Source organism: Micromys minutus, assembly GCF_963924665.1.
Source record: "Micromys minutus genome assembly, chromosome: 6".
NCBI lineage: Eukaryota > Metazoa > Chordata > Mammalia > Rodentia > Muridae > Micromys > Micromys minutus.
The window spans coordinates 66,185,010-66,200,202 of record NC_137975.1 but is presented as its reverse complement, the minus strand read 5'-3'; positions in this window follow the sequence as shown (position 1 = coordinate 66,200,202).

Below are 15,193 nucleotides of genomic sequence, written 5' to 3'. Positions count from 1 at the left end.
GATGAAATGCCCTACATTTGGGAGAGGGAACTTGTATAGTTCACCTCCAGCAGAAAAACAGGGCATCAACTGAGAGATAGGGTTTCATCCTACAGTCATAAACTCTGACCCAGAATTGTTCCTGTCTAAAAGAACTACAGGGTCAAAAATAGAGAAGAGCCTGAGAGAAAGTCCAGTGACAGTCCCAAATTGGGATCCAGCTCAAGGGGAGGCTCCAAGGCCTGACAGTATTACTGATGCTATGGTGTGCTTACAAAAGGAGCCTAGCATAACTGCCCTCCAAAAGGCCCAAAAACAGCTGAAAGAGTCAGATGCAGAAATTTACACCCAACCAATGGACAGAAATCAGGAACCCTGTGGTTGTATTAAAGAAAAGCTGGAAGAAGCTGAGGAAGACAAGCAGTCTCAACTAACCTGGACCCAGAGATCTCTTAGACACTGAGCCACCAACCAGGCAGCAAACACCAGCTGATATGAGGCACTCAACACATACAGCAGAGGTCTGCTGTGTCTGGACTCAGTGGGAGAAAATGAACCTAACCTTCAAGAAGCTTGAGGCCCCAGGGAGTGGGGAGGTTTGGTGAGGTGGGGTGGGGAGTGGAGACATCCTCTTGGAGATCTGAGCAGGGAGGAGTTATGGGATGAGGAACAATTAGAGGTCAGACTGGGAAGGTGATAAAGATTGTACTGTTTAAAAAAGATTAAAAAATTAAAATAAGAAAAGATAAATAATCTGTAGTTTTCCTACTGAGCCATGTAGCTTCATAAATATATAAACTTTCCTCAATTACTCAAAAAAGCATTAACTTCTCCTTTTCTTCTTTCTTCTTCCTGAACATGCTTTCCTTAACACTTTGGGTTTCCCCCCTTAACACTTTTGGGTTTCTAGGTATCTCTCATGGTTTGAATATGCTTGGCCCAGGGTATGGCACTATGTGGAGGTGTGGCCCTGTTGGGGTGGGTGTGAAACTGGGTGTGGGCTATGAGACCCTCACTCTAGCTGCTCGGAAGTGAGTCTTCCACTAGCAGCCTTCAGATGAAGATGTAGAACTCTTAGCTCTGCCTGCACCATGTTTGCCTGGATGCTGCCATGTTCCTGTCTTAGGATCATGGACTGAACCTCTGAACCTGTAAGCCAGCCTCAATTAAATATTGTCCTCATAAGAGTTGCTTTGGTCATGGTGTTTGTATAAAGCAGTAAAACCCTAACTAAGACAGCATCCATCTCTCTAATGCCACCCTCCCGACATTATGACTGCCAGTTCACCATGTGCCTCACCTCTACCCCAGCTTAAATGGCATAGCTTTTTTTTCCTTCTCTCACAGAGATCTGCCTGCCTCTGCCTCCACATCTGAACTGGGAAATTTCTGGTTTCTTTGGAGACTCATGTGTGTCATGTGATGTTTTTCTGAAAGCTGTCTTATGAGAGATGTTCTGCTGAGGCAGACACATGAAGGGATGTGTGATGTTTGCACACAACAGTCTAAGTATAACCCAACAGTGAATGGTACTCTTGCATTGGTTCACCCTGAAACAATTCAGCAATCTTTGCTGATCTTCACTTTGTCGTGACTTCAAAATAAAAATGACCCAAAGAATGTTTTATGGCTGATTTTTGCCACTTCCACGGACTTTTGCTGTTTCTGTAGATCCTTGTGATTTCTTTCGATTGAGCTGCTGATACTGATTAATGTTTGGTGTTTGCGGATTGAACTGGACTGCTGCTACTGATTTGTGCTTGGTGTCTTGGAATAGACTCCTGATATCCCAACAAGAAAGACTGGTACAGACCCAAAGTACTACTAAACAGGTCCACAACCTCCTTTTTCTATAAATCTCCTTCCTCTACCTTTGGGCAGTGGGCTAGGAAGGAGGTTGAAGCATTTAAGAACCCTTAATAAAGTAAGTTTTGAAAAACCAAAACCTATATACATCCCTACCGGAATCTATATGATTCTTAAATATCTGAAAGTAGAAAGGGAATAATCTGGGAAGAAGAAAGAGACTAGCAGAAAGGTGTAGGGAGTCAAAGAAAAGTCACAGAATGTGTAAATATGATTAAAACACATTTTATACATATAAGAAAACAAAGTATGATGATAATGTCCATGAATGAACATAATTAATATATATGAATAAAAAGGACAACAAGAAATGCATAAAGTCATTGCTAACCCAAGAAAGACATAGTGTTGAGAGGAGGGGAAATGAGTCATGAGTGTTCAAGGCCTGTCATGTGGCACAAGGCAAATATGTCCCTTAATTTTGAAAATTGCTACATAGGCTTCTTTTGAATGCCAAAGAGGATGCTGGGCCAAGTTACTAAACACTAAATTCCCTAAGCATCATTACATGTGTGCTTATCTTATTTTCTCCAAATAAAATTCATTCCTACTAGACTTTGTCCAACCTAAACCTCATTGTTCATCTGAAAAAAATAAGGTCTTTCTGATGTGAAGGATAACAAACTCATAAATCATCTTATCTCAGCTCCTAACCAGACCTTTCTAGTGAGGGAAAAAGGGACAGATGACAGGCTAGCCTACACTGAGGGCACAGATGACATGTCATCTCTTGCTAGGCCAGTAAACCTCATGTTCTCAGACTTCTCAGTGGACACTTGTCTTTTCAATAACAAGGTCATACATCTGCTTTCTATCCCCTTTGTTCTTTACCATGGAGCTTGGACAGAGGGTATCTGCTGAATGTGAAGATGAAAGGGGATGTGGAGTAATTGAACTGACAGAACCCCTGCGATGTGACACTTGCCACTAAGTCAACAACTGAGTCTCCCCTTAAACTGCCACAAAAAAAGAGCCCACTGAAGACTTTTCACAGTTTTATATTTAGCCCAAAATCACAAACCTAACACAGAATCCTGATGTGGAGGAAAAACTGCTACTATGACTGAAATTCAAAATGCACACACTTTTGGTGTGGCAACTCCACTCCTAGAAGGTCATTGGATACAGTCTTATAAGAACTCCAAGTGACATGCAGAAAGGCTGTGGATAGCAGTAGTTTTCGACGGTAAAAACTAAACAGCCGAGAGTCTACTCAGTACAGGAAGGGACTAATTAAATAAACAATGACGTAAGCAAACAATGAATGTGGCACAGCTTTTGAAAATGAATGAGGAGAAAGGATTCTAGGAAGATGGAAAATTATGTGCCTGGATTTTAAGACTCAAGGAAGTGAGGCCAGTGGCAGGACGTGGAGATCACCAGCTATGGGCCAGTTTCATCTCAGGAATTCTGTACTATACCGTTACCACTCCCCGGGGGCGTGCTATAGCATTATTACCCACACTCACCCCTAAACTAGGGATGCAGCACTCACCCCTAAACTAGGGATGCAGGAGGCAGTCACAGTAGTCTATACATGTTTTGCCTGCATGTATGTCTGTGCAACATATGTGTGACTGCTGCCCAAGACAGTGTCAGATCTTTAAAGTGGAACTACGAATGTCTTGTGATCTGCCATATGAAAGCTTAGAATTGAATGAACCCTAGCCCTAAGAAAGAACAATCGGTGCTTTTAACCTCTGGGTCTCTATTCTCTCCAGTTCCTATTCTCTTTTAAGGTTTATTTTTATCTTTAACTTGTGTGTGTAGGGGGTGAGGGATATATATGCCTGAATGCAGTTGCCTACAGAGGTCAGAAAAAGACACTGGATTCCCTGGAGCTGAAGTTACAGGGCTGTGAGCTGCCTATATGGGTTCTGAAGTAAGCATTCTTTTTTGGGTTTTTTTTTTTTTTTTTTTTTTTTTGGTTTATTTGTTTGTTTGTTTGAATTTAGGTTTAGGTTGGGGTTTGGGTTTTTTGATAAAAGGCCTCCCTATGTAGCCTTGTCTGCACTGGAACTAACTATGTAGACAGGGCTTACCTCCAACTTGCAGAGATCTGTTAGCCTCATGAATGCTGGGATCAAAGATGTGAGTTACCACATCTAATCCTAACCTAAAGTTATAATATTTGCAAGTGGAAACAAAAATCAAAGAGTAGAAATAAAGGTTCACTAATTCCTTTATGAGTCTAAATGATCAGCAAAATTTAATGCTGCAAAAATTAGAATTATACATTATTCATTTGTATTAAATTTTTATAACTAACCTGCAGCAGATGCTCCAAACAGATCAAGGCCTTGTTAAACAGACTAATACTCTGTTATTGGTAAATCTTCACTAGTGTTTGTTATACTGTATAAACTGCTGACATGGCTGCTCTATGGTATGGTTAGAGGGAACGTTTTTATTGTAGATGTGAGAGAGAGCAGCCATAGGCACCTGGACTGAACACAGCCAGCAGACTGGATGTAGCCAGGGTTATCTGTGAGAGAGGGAAGAACAGCAGGAAATAGAGAACAGAGAAAACTGAGAGAAGCAGGAACAAAGCAGGGGGAGGGGGAGAAGCAGGGTTCTAGAAAACATGAGTGGTTGAAAGAGGGAAGCCTTGAGCTGAAGGGTAGGGTGGAGGTGAGAAAGGCTAGGACTTTGAAATGTGCAATAGGTACTTATGATTCTGGAGGAGCCCAGGAGGCCAGTGTGAACTCTGATATGTCCCTTCTGCCAGAGATAAAGAAATGACTCCTTTTGGTAGATGGGAACTAGTTTCGCTTCACAAGTCCCTGAGGAATGTTGGGTTTTATCTAATAAATAATAAATCCTCTTATGGTCCAGGGTGAGGTCATTGGACTGCCTTTTGGAGTTTGGGGAACTGGAGTTTCCTTTGGACATAACGAAACACCTGAGGAGAAAACAAAACGCCCAGAGTATATCAATGGATTGTCAGCTGTCACCTACCTCTCAAGAAGTTCTCTGCTTTGCCCTCCAAACAAGCAGGAAATAGTCCACATAACAGAGTTTTCAAATACTTAGGGTTTGTTATTCCTTTTAGTTTCCAAACGTGTTTTACAAAAACTTTTCATGAAAGTCTAATGAAAATCAACACTTTTCTCTCTTCTTATGAAAACTTTTAAAATTGGAGAGGGCAACTGGGAGAGGGAGCACCTTCGTGGAAGCAAGTGGAGGGGGAGGAAGGATGGGAAAGGAAAGGAGATAACATTTGAAACGTAAATACAGAGAATGTCCAATAAAAAACATCTAAAATTAAAACAGATTGATAGTGGTGGAAGCTTAGGTGAAAATAATTGACTCTCAAATTTAGTCCTGCTATTTAGATGTAAAACTTTTTTATCTTATATTAAGTTTATTTAAATCTGTCTTTTACCTTTGTGTCTAATTCAATAGCTCTTATTTTTTCTAACTTCACAGTGGGGTTACTTCCTGTGTCTAGCAGAGTTCCTTCTTGCATTGCATTTGTTCTTTCTAATCTATCGTGAGCTGGGTGCCCAGAAAAAAAACAGGCTGGTGGAGAAATTCTGTCTAAAAAGCTGACTGGTCTAGGGTAAAATAGGAAAAGAAACAGAAATTGTTTTACATCATTTTGCAAATTTTCTGCAAGTAGTGCTTGCCCACAGCCCACCTGCTGCCCTTGCTTAGCACAACCTGACTTCTATTCCCACTGTTCCCTGTGAATATGACGCAATGTTAGGATTTTTATTTGTGTGCCTGTTTGTGCCTGTACATGCACATGAGCACTCGCATGCCATGGGACAAGAGGACAGCAGAGTGGAATTAAATTCGTTTTCATCTTCCACCATGTAGGTTTTAGAGATCAGACTCGGGCTGTCAGGTTGCAGAGCACTTGTCCCATACAGTCTCGTTCCTGAATATGGTGGTAACTGCCTGTCAACTTTCCCCTCCTCTGGGAATGCACTCTTCCTCCTTCCCTCGTTTTTTTTTTTTTCTCTCTATATCCTCTGCTGGCTCTTCTCCCTAATCCAAACTCCATGGCTTGGCTCCACATCCCAGAACTGGATAGAGTTTCCATCACTCTTCCTTGATTCTTGACCTCTCCACATTCTTACAAACATTTCTTTGCTCCTAACTTTTCCATAGTATAATTGGGGGGAAAAATTCTAAAATTATAATTAAGGGACTTGATTAAAATTCACATTTTCTGATTTCAGAGCTGTGGAACAATCCTTGTAGGTGTTCCAGTAATGAATCTAGAGGGATTAGTTCGAACATCTCTTCCCTGGTGCCCAGCCCTCTCAAGCTCTCTTAGTTTCAATACATAATTTCTCTTCATTCACGTGACTCAGACAGAACTACCTAGTAGGAGCAGAGACAGTAATAAGCTCTGGTTATAATCTGAGAGAAAGGTGGTGATGCAAAGAAACCTTAAGGGATGAGAGAGTTCGGGGAAATAGACACTAGGCCATGCCAGAGAACAGCACACATTGTGGGGCGCCGCCCACACATTCCCACGCTTCCGTCATTACAAGATGGCGCGGATATCCGGCTGTTGGGCGCCGCCCACACATTCCCACGCATTCGCCATTACAAGATGGCGCTGATATCTGGCTGGAGTTAGCAGTAAACAAGCCATGTGCGCACAGGCTGGGTAACTTCCGCTTCATGAGTTCCGCCTCTTCCCGTGGCGTCATAGGGCCTGGTGAGTCTCAACCAATCAGGGGGCTCCGCGTCCAAGGCAAGGACTGATCCTTTTATAGGGGACGGGCTGGATAGCTCCTCTCTCTCTTCCTTTCTCTTCTGCCTCTTCTTCTCTCTTCCTCTCTCTTCCCCTCTTCTTCCTCTCTTCCCCTCGTTGGTTTTCGGCCGTCTCGTGGAGCTTGTTCGTCCTGTTCGTCTCCTTGGATCTCTTGGTTTTCCCCGTCCTTTTCGTTACGTGAAGCAAGTACCGGTTTTTCCAGATTAATAAAGTTTACCGCAGAAGGATTCTATTTTGTGTGCCGCGTCGTTCTTGCAGGCGAGACGGTTGCGCGGGACAACACATAAAACAAAGACTTCCATCACCTGCCAGGCTACCCTTGACCAAAAAAGCTGAAAAAACAGTTTTTACACAGTAAAACTTAAAACTTCCGGGCTTGAGAGATGGCAAAGAGGTTAAGAGCTTTGGCTGCTCTTCTAGAGATCCTGAGTTCAATCCCAGCAACCACATTATGGCTCATAACCATCTATAATGAGATCTGATGCCCTCTTCTGGCATACAGGTATACATGCAGGCAGAACAGTGGACATGCTTGTGCAGACGTGTGTGTGCGCGCACACACACACACACACACACACACACAAATCTTTAAAAAAAGGAAAAGAAAACTTCTACTCTTTAAAAGGTGTGAGACTATAAACAAGTTACCAACTCTGCAGAATGGTAACCACAATTATAAATGCAAAGTAACCTCACTGCTTCAAGTCCATTCTATAGAAAAGTCAGCACACATGCTAGTGTTTTGCCTACATGAATGTCTATGTATTGCACACAGTTCCTATTGTGCCAGAAGAGGGCAGCTGATCCTTAGAGTGGAAAGGCTGTGAGCCACCATTGAGGTGCTCTGAATTGAGCTCCGGTCCTGTGGGAAAGCAAGTGCTATTCACCCTAGGCCATCTCTCCGGCCCCCAGCAGTCATTTTGTTCCATGTGACAACTGGCAATGTTTAGCGATGTCTTTGTTGGATGGCAAGAGACAGCAGGCAGGTAATGCTACCCCAACAATACAGAATCATCTAGACTACAAACGGTTAAGAGACTGAGAAAATGTATACCTCTGCTAGGCTAGCATCCCAGCATGATCTGCACTCACCCTGAGAAGCTCTACTTCAGAGAATCATGTAAGAAAGATCAGTTAGAAACAATGTGAACATTGCTTGTACATGTAATTACTGAAGATAATTTTCAAGAGCAACAATAGCAACTAGCCAGACGTCTCAGAGCTCCCAAGGACAAAGCCACCAACCAAAGAGCATACATGGGCTGGTCTGTGGCCCACCCTACATGTGTAGCTGAAGACTGCCCTTGTCTGGCCTCAGTGGGAGGGGATGCACTTGGTCCTGTGGAGGCTTGATGGCCCAGAGGAGGGGGATGCTAGAGGGGTGAGGTGGGAGTGGGTGTGAGGGTGGGTGGGGGAGTACACTCTTAAAAGGAAAAGGGGTGCTTTGTGGAGAGCAAAGGGGGACAATATTTGAAACTTAAACAAAAACAAAAACATGCATTTTACTGTGGATTTAATCCTCTGAAAACACAAGCATAGCTGATTTAGAGTGAAATTAGACACCAGTTCCTTGTACAATACTCACCGTAGGTACTAAGTGTCTGAGCCCCGCCTGTCTAGTCACACTCATCTCTTGCACAGAATACACAGAGGAGGGTGCTGTGGCTTGAGGGAAGCTATTCCTCAAGGAGCAACAATTCTACACACTCTGCTAACAACAGGTACAATCCCCTTCCTGCCCTCCAAACACCTGGGCTGGCCTTCGTGACAGATTTTACCTTACTGCGTGAACGGACACAGTCACCTAATAAGCACAGACTCAGCAGGGAACACTGGGATTGTTCCTCCCCAGAGAGGCCCTTCCATCTCACAAGTACCAAGAGAGTACTAAGTTTGATTTCCATGAAAACACAGTAAGATCAGTCAGTGTCCAGAAGGACAGGACACTTACCACAGAGCAAAACCATATGAATTCTGTTCATTTACATCTTATAAAAAGTGACTGTTCAGTTGGAGACACCAAAAGGTTTCACGGAACTTTAGGAAGGAAGAAAGCACAATTCAAGTTCACATTAACATCCATTCATGACCCACCCGCCAGTTGTATTTTCAATGCTTACAATACATGTGATGTTTGCAACTTGCACATAGTCTCTGATCTCCTCACACTGGTTTACACCATAGTGACTTTTAAGGATGCTTTCCTACAAGAAAATTCTCCAGCTCTCTGATTCAGACCACAAGTGTGAGGAGACTCCTAGCAGTAGTTTTTAGACCTGGAGTATATTAAGATGTGAAAAATATGTGTTTTATAGGTAGGACAAAATAATTTCTATATCTAACTCTAATTTAAAAGCCAACACTTGTAGAGAGCCTTACTACCACACTCTCTTCTTCTGACCTCAAAGGAAAATCAGTAATCAACAGGAAAAGGTATATGCAGGTGGCTGAGACAGACCAATGGAGATCTCAAAGCTAGCATGGGGTATATAGGGAGATTCATCCAAACTAACAAAACCAAGCAAACAAACAAACCCCACCTAGGTATGGTGGCTCGTTTCAGCACTTGGAGGCAAAGGCAGAAGGAGCCATTGCTTAGCCACCAGAGTAAAAGCATAGTGAGATCCCATCTCACAAACAAAAAGGAGAACTGAAGGGGTGGTTCAGCAGTTCAGTTTGTTACTCTTTCAGAGGACCCAAGTTCAGTTCCCAGCACCCCTATAATGGTTCCCAACAATCCAGGGAATACAAAATACCCTCTTCTGACCTCCTGGGGAACACATGTAATACACCTACATACATTCAGGAAAAAATACATAAACACATGAAATAAATCTAAAAACAAGATTTTTTTCCTTAAAGGAAAGTACATGACATCTTTGAAATTCCAACAAAGGGAGACAGAAAGTAACAGAATATAGGCCATAGGTTGCTTTGCTTTTTAAGGAAAGAGACCATAAGCCACTCTTCCAAAGATTAGCAAGATTTGAGTATGAGGATTGTCAATTCAGTGACTATTAGTCACATGTACACTGAAGGCCAAAGGATGGCTTTGGCTAGCAAATCCCGAAAGAACAGAAGTCATTAATTAGTGCCTACTTTCTATACACTAAATATTCACTGAGCCCCTGCAATGGGTGTTGTGCTGGATAGAATAGTGACTGAGACAGAGATACAGTTTTCACTCTACTAATAGTAACAGGAGAGAAGCTGAAGTAAGAAAAACAAAGCCAGAAACAGCCACCACAACACACACACACACACACACACACACACATACACACACACACATACACACACACACATATACACACACACACATACACACACACATATACACACACACACATACACACACACACACACAGTCTGAATTAGGCCAGGGATGATAGGATCAGGAAGGTATTGGCACCAGAACCCTCCACAGTGTGGTAATTAGGAAGATGAAGCTACAACAATGAGTTATAAACCATGATCCCATTAAATAAAGCAATCTTAGTTACTAACGTCTGGAGGTTTATACAACCCCTCCCCCATGCTCACCTTCTTATCACATGGCACAGGTAGATGGCTCACAACCAGTCCTCTACTTCAACTGCTCTTCTCCCAACTGAGTGGGTTTTTCTATTCTTTGGCCCCAGCTGAGAGTGACACTATCAAGTACTTCTCCACTAACCATGACATTTTCCATTCCTGCCTTTGCTCCTAAAAATTTCTTCTTCGATATCAACACTTTCTAGAGCATATTCCCTAGTTTATTTTTTTAAGGAACAACCAAAGAAAATAATAGTCATTAAATAAATAAACAAATAAATAGCAACTCAGTTCTTGACACAGTCCACTTCCTCACCCAAACACCTCCCAGTGGCTTCTGCTTCCCAAAATAAAACTGCACTCAGAAATGTATTACAAGTTGCAGAACAGCATTATCTTAAAAGAAGGCGACTGTGCCCTTAGAAAACAAGTTCTGTAATCTAAAATGTTTTGCAAGTCAAATATTCAAAGACAAACTAAAATCACCAGGCAACAGCAGTACAAAGGTCCTAAAGAAAAGCCAGCTCACTTAAAGCTCAACACTTAGTTTACACTGTACTAATGCCTAATTTAATTTCATTCTCTTCTCTAGGACTGATACACTGCACCATGCCCTAGGATTCTAGAAAGGTGGATATTCCCACCAAATACTCTGAAAGCAGAATTCGCTCAAATGAGGAAACCAAAGTTTCTACTTACGAGGCTCTGTCTAATTGAAGGACTTCGTTCTAAAGTTAAAGCAAGCCCTGAGATGGTAAATTCAGCAGATGGCGCTGGCATGGATGAACACTAAGGTCTGACATTATGATGACGAGAGAATCCTAAGGTGGGAGAAAAGAATAGGCAGCAAGAGCCATGCAATGGGTCTCTCACAGTGTGCAGTGGGTTCCCGTTGTGTTCTCCAAAGCTTTACAGCTGTGCTCTAATGAGGGAGAAGATGATCACACGGGGTCAGCTGGAAACATAAAGAGCAGGAAAGGTTTCTCAGGAAGTAATGACTTGGGTGGCTTTAATGAATACAACTACTACTACCCTTCATCAGATCAAAGGCTCACCAAGAGCTTTCTATTGGCTTCTGTGTCTAATGTGGCTGGCAAGAGGAAAAGGTGTGATAGGATGGGATTGAGAGCAGCCTATTAGGCAAAAGAACTTGGCTTTATCCTTTAGAAGACAGAATACTACCCAATATGAACAGTACCAAAAATTACCATTTGGGCAAAGCAATATATACTTAAGTGTAGAGACCAGCCTGGAGTACATATTAAAACTATACTTCTAAATTAATTTGGGTCTGGGGATATAAGTAATAGAAGTCCTTGCCTAGACTGTTCCTAGCCTAGACTGTTGCTTGTCCAGAACCATAGGAAGGAAGGGAGAGGGGAAGAGAAGAAATAGAAGGGAGGTTGTGGTGGGGGAGGAAAGCAGGCAGGCCCAGGTCAATAGAGCAACAAAGATGATAGCAAGAGAACAAGGTATAGAAGAGTGAAGAGGAAAGATATTGTCATGACAGCACAATAGAAAAGCAGATCAGCCTGCGCAAGGATAAAGATGAAATGAAGACAGTCTCAAAGAGAGTCAAAGCACATCACTACCCCATGACTTGGAAGGGTAGGCAGGAGGATCTTGAGTCCAGGAAGATCAGACGTCATTTATTATAAAAATAAATAGATAGATAGATAGATAGATAGATAGATAGATAGATAGATAGGTAGGTAGGTAGGTAGGTAGGTAGGTAGATAGGTAGGTAGGTAGATAGAGACAACAGCATCAGGACTAAATAACCAAGGAGCTATACATGGAGAGGGGAGAGCACAGGTTACATTTCAAGTCCCTACCTTAGGCAACTAACTAGAAGCAAAGTAGGTACCATTCATGGGGAAGGAGGATTTCAGTTTGAAGCATTCTTACTTTGTTTTGTTTTTAAGAAAGAGTCCTATGTAGCCCAGCCTCAGACACTGTAGCCTGGGATAACTTGAATTCCTAATTCTGGTGCCTCTACTCCCCAAGTATGGAACCTGCAAACATGTATCACCACAAGTGGATTAAGGCCTTCCAAATACTAGGTAAGCATTCCATCAACCCAGCCCCAGCCCCAACCTTATGAAGCATCTTGAGGTGAACAAAGAATACACAGGTGATGGTGCTGTCAGTCAAAAGATAAACAGGTCTAGAGATCGAGGCAAACACACGGCAGTGGTTACAAAGAAAAGTTACGACATGAGTGACAAGAACCCTGAGAAAAGGCAGTATCACAAGAACAATCCAAAGGAAAGGTTCATCTTGATTCAGAGACAAGACAGACAAGCAAGAGAAGAACAGAAAAATCACTCACAACATCGAAGAGCGTCAAAATAGTAGTTACCAAGTATTAGCCACAAGGAACCTTCAGAATACGTTGGGGAACAATAGGGCTGGTAAGATGGTTGAACAAGTAAACACAATTGTCACTGAGCTGTTTGACCGAGTGTCTGATCCATGGGACTCATATGGTAGAAAGGATAAACTCATGTGACTTCCATATGCCACCATAGCATGGGTGCACGGATACATGCCCACATAATAAATATAATTAAAAATATTAAAGGTTTTCTGAGAGTAGAGGAAAATGGGGAAAAATGTTTGAAGGAGTAGGAGGTTTAAGCAAGAACTAAATGGCTGAAATTTAGCTCGTAAATGGAGATGGAAGGATTCAAAGCTGAGGTGTAGCAAACATTACATAGTGAGGTTAAGGAAAATAGAAGACCCCTGACATACCCCACCCCAAAAAAAGAGTGAAGAAAAGGTGACTGGAAAAATAATGATACTATAGCTATTAATACACTGTTTTTAAAAAACACATGTAAACACATCATAACACATGTGTTATGGTGTAAAAAACATTAACAAGGCCATCCTCAGCTACATATGAAGCTGGAGCCAGAGGCCCATTCATGTGTGCTCTTTGGATAGTGGTTTAGTCCCTGGGAGCTCTGATTGGTTGGTATTGTTGTGCTTATGGGGTTGCAAACTCCTTCAGTTCCTTCAATCCTTTCTCTAACTCCTCCACTGAGGACCCTCTTCTCAGGTCAATGGCTGACTGCGAGCATCCACCTCTGTATTTGTCAGGATCTGGCAGAGTCTCTCAGGAGACAGCTATATCAGGCTCCTGTCAGCATGCACTTCTGGGCATCAGCAATATTGCCTGGGTTTGGAGGCTATATGTGTTCTGGATCCACAGATGGGACATCTCTAAACTGGCCTTTCCTTCAGTCTCTGCTTCAAACTTTGTTTCTGTATTTCTTCCTTTAAATATTATTTATTCAAACTTCTAAGTATGCCTGAAGCATCTTCATTTTGTTCTTTCTTCTTCTTGAGCTTCATGTGGTCTGTGAATTATAACGTGGGTAATCCAAGCATTTGGACTAAAATCCATTTATCAATGAGGGAATACCATGTGTGGTTTTTTGTGATTGGGTTAGCTCACTCTTGATATTTGCTAGTCCCATCCATTTGCCTGAGAATTTCCTGAAGTCATTGTTTTTAATAGCTGAGTAATACTCCATTGTGTAAATGTACCACATTTTCTGTATTCATTCCTCTGTTGAAGGACATCTGGCTTCTTTCCAGCTTCTTATAAATAAGGCTGCTATGAACATGCTGGAGCATGTGTTCTTGTTATATATTGGAGTGTCTTTTGGGTATATGCCCAAGAGTGGTATAGCTGGGTCCTCAGGTAATACTATGTTCAGTTTTCTAAGGAACCTCCAGATTGATTGCTCCAGACTTGCAATCCCACCATCAATGGAAGAGTGTTCGTCTTTCTCCACATTCTCCCTAGCATCTGCTGTTAACTGAATTTTTTTCAAATTATTGAATATTCTCTGCATTTACATTTAAAATGTTATACCTATCCCCTTCCACTCCCCTCCCTCCTCTCTCTCAACTTGCTTCCATGAAGGTGCCCCCTCTTCCAATCACCCTCTCCACCTCAGTGCCTTGGATGGTTGAAGATGTTGTTCTTCCCGTGAGGTTCAAAACTTTCAGCTCTTTCAGTCTTTTCTCTAGCTCTTTTATTGGGATCCCTGTGTTCAGTCTGATATTTAGGTGCAAGCATCCTCATCTATATCTATATGACTCTGGGAGAGCCTCTGGGGAGATATCCATATCTGGTTCTGGCCAGTAAACACTTCTTGGCATCAGCAATAGTGCTTGGATTTGGTGGCTGCATATGGGATGGTTCTCCAGGTAAGGCAGTCTTTGTAGATCTTTTCTTCAATCCCTACTTCTCTATTTGACCCTGTATTTTCTCCCCTGTTTTGTTCCCCCTTCTAAGAAGTACTAAAGCATCCACATTCTGGTCTTCTTTCTTTTTGAGCTTCATAATATCTGTGGATGGTTTCTTTGGTATTTTGATCTAAGCCGTACTGACTGGTGTGAGTTGGAATCTCAGAGTCGATTTCAGTTGCATTTTCCTGATGACTAAGAATGGTGAAAATTTCTTTAGGTTCTTCTTAAACAATTTACATTTCTCAGTTGAAAATTCCTTGTTTATCTCTGTCACCCATTTTTAATGGGGTTATTAGATTCTCTGGATTCTAACATCTTGAGATATTTGTATATATTGGATATTAGCCCTCCATCAGATGTAGGATTGACAAAGATCCTCTCCTATTCTGTTGGAGGCCATTTTGTCCTAATGCCAGTGTCCTTTGCCTTAGAAAAGCTTTGCAATTATAAAAAGTCCTATTCAATGATTCTTGATCTTAGAGCATAAGCCATTGGTGCTCTGCTCAGGAAATTTTCCCCAGTGCCCATGTGTTCGAGGCTTTTACCCACTTTCTCTTCTATGTGTCTGATTTTATGTAGAGGTCCTTGAGTCATATGGACTTGAGCTTTTAAAGGGCTATAAAGGATCGATTTGCATTCTACTACATGCTGACTGCCAGTTAATCCAGAACAAATTTATTAAAAATATTGTCCTTTGACTGGGAACAATGGAGATCCAAAGAAGCAGGCCTGGTGAAACTGTGCTGCAAGTACCCAGGGCACAGAGAGGGCTAGACCTGGTGCACGAAAAGTGTGGCCCCCCGGTTGGTTCAGACA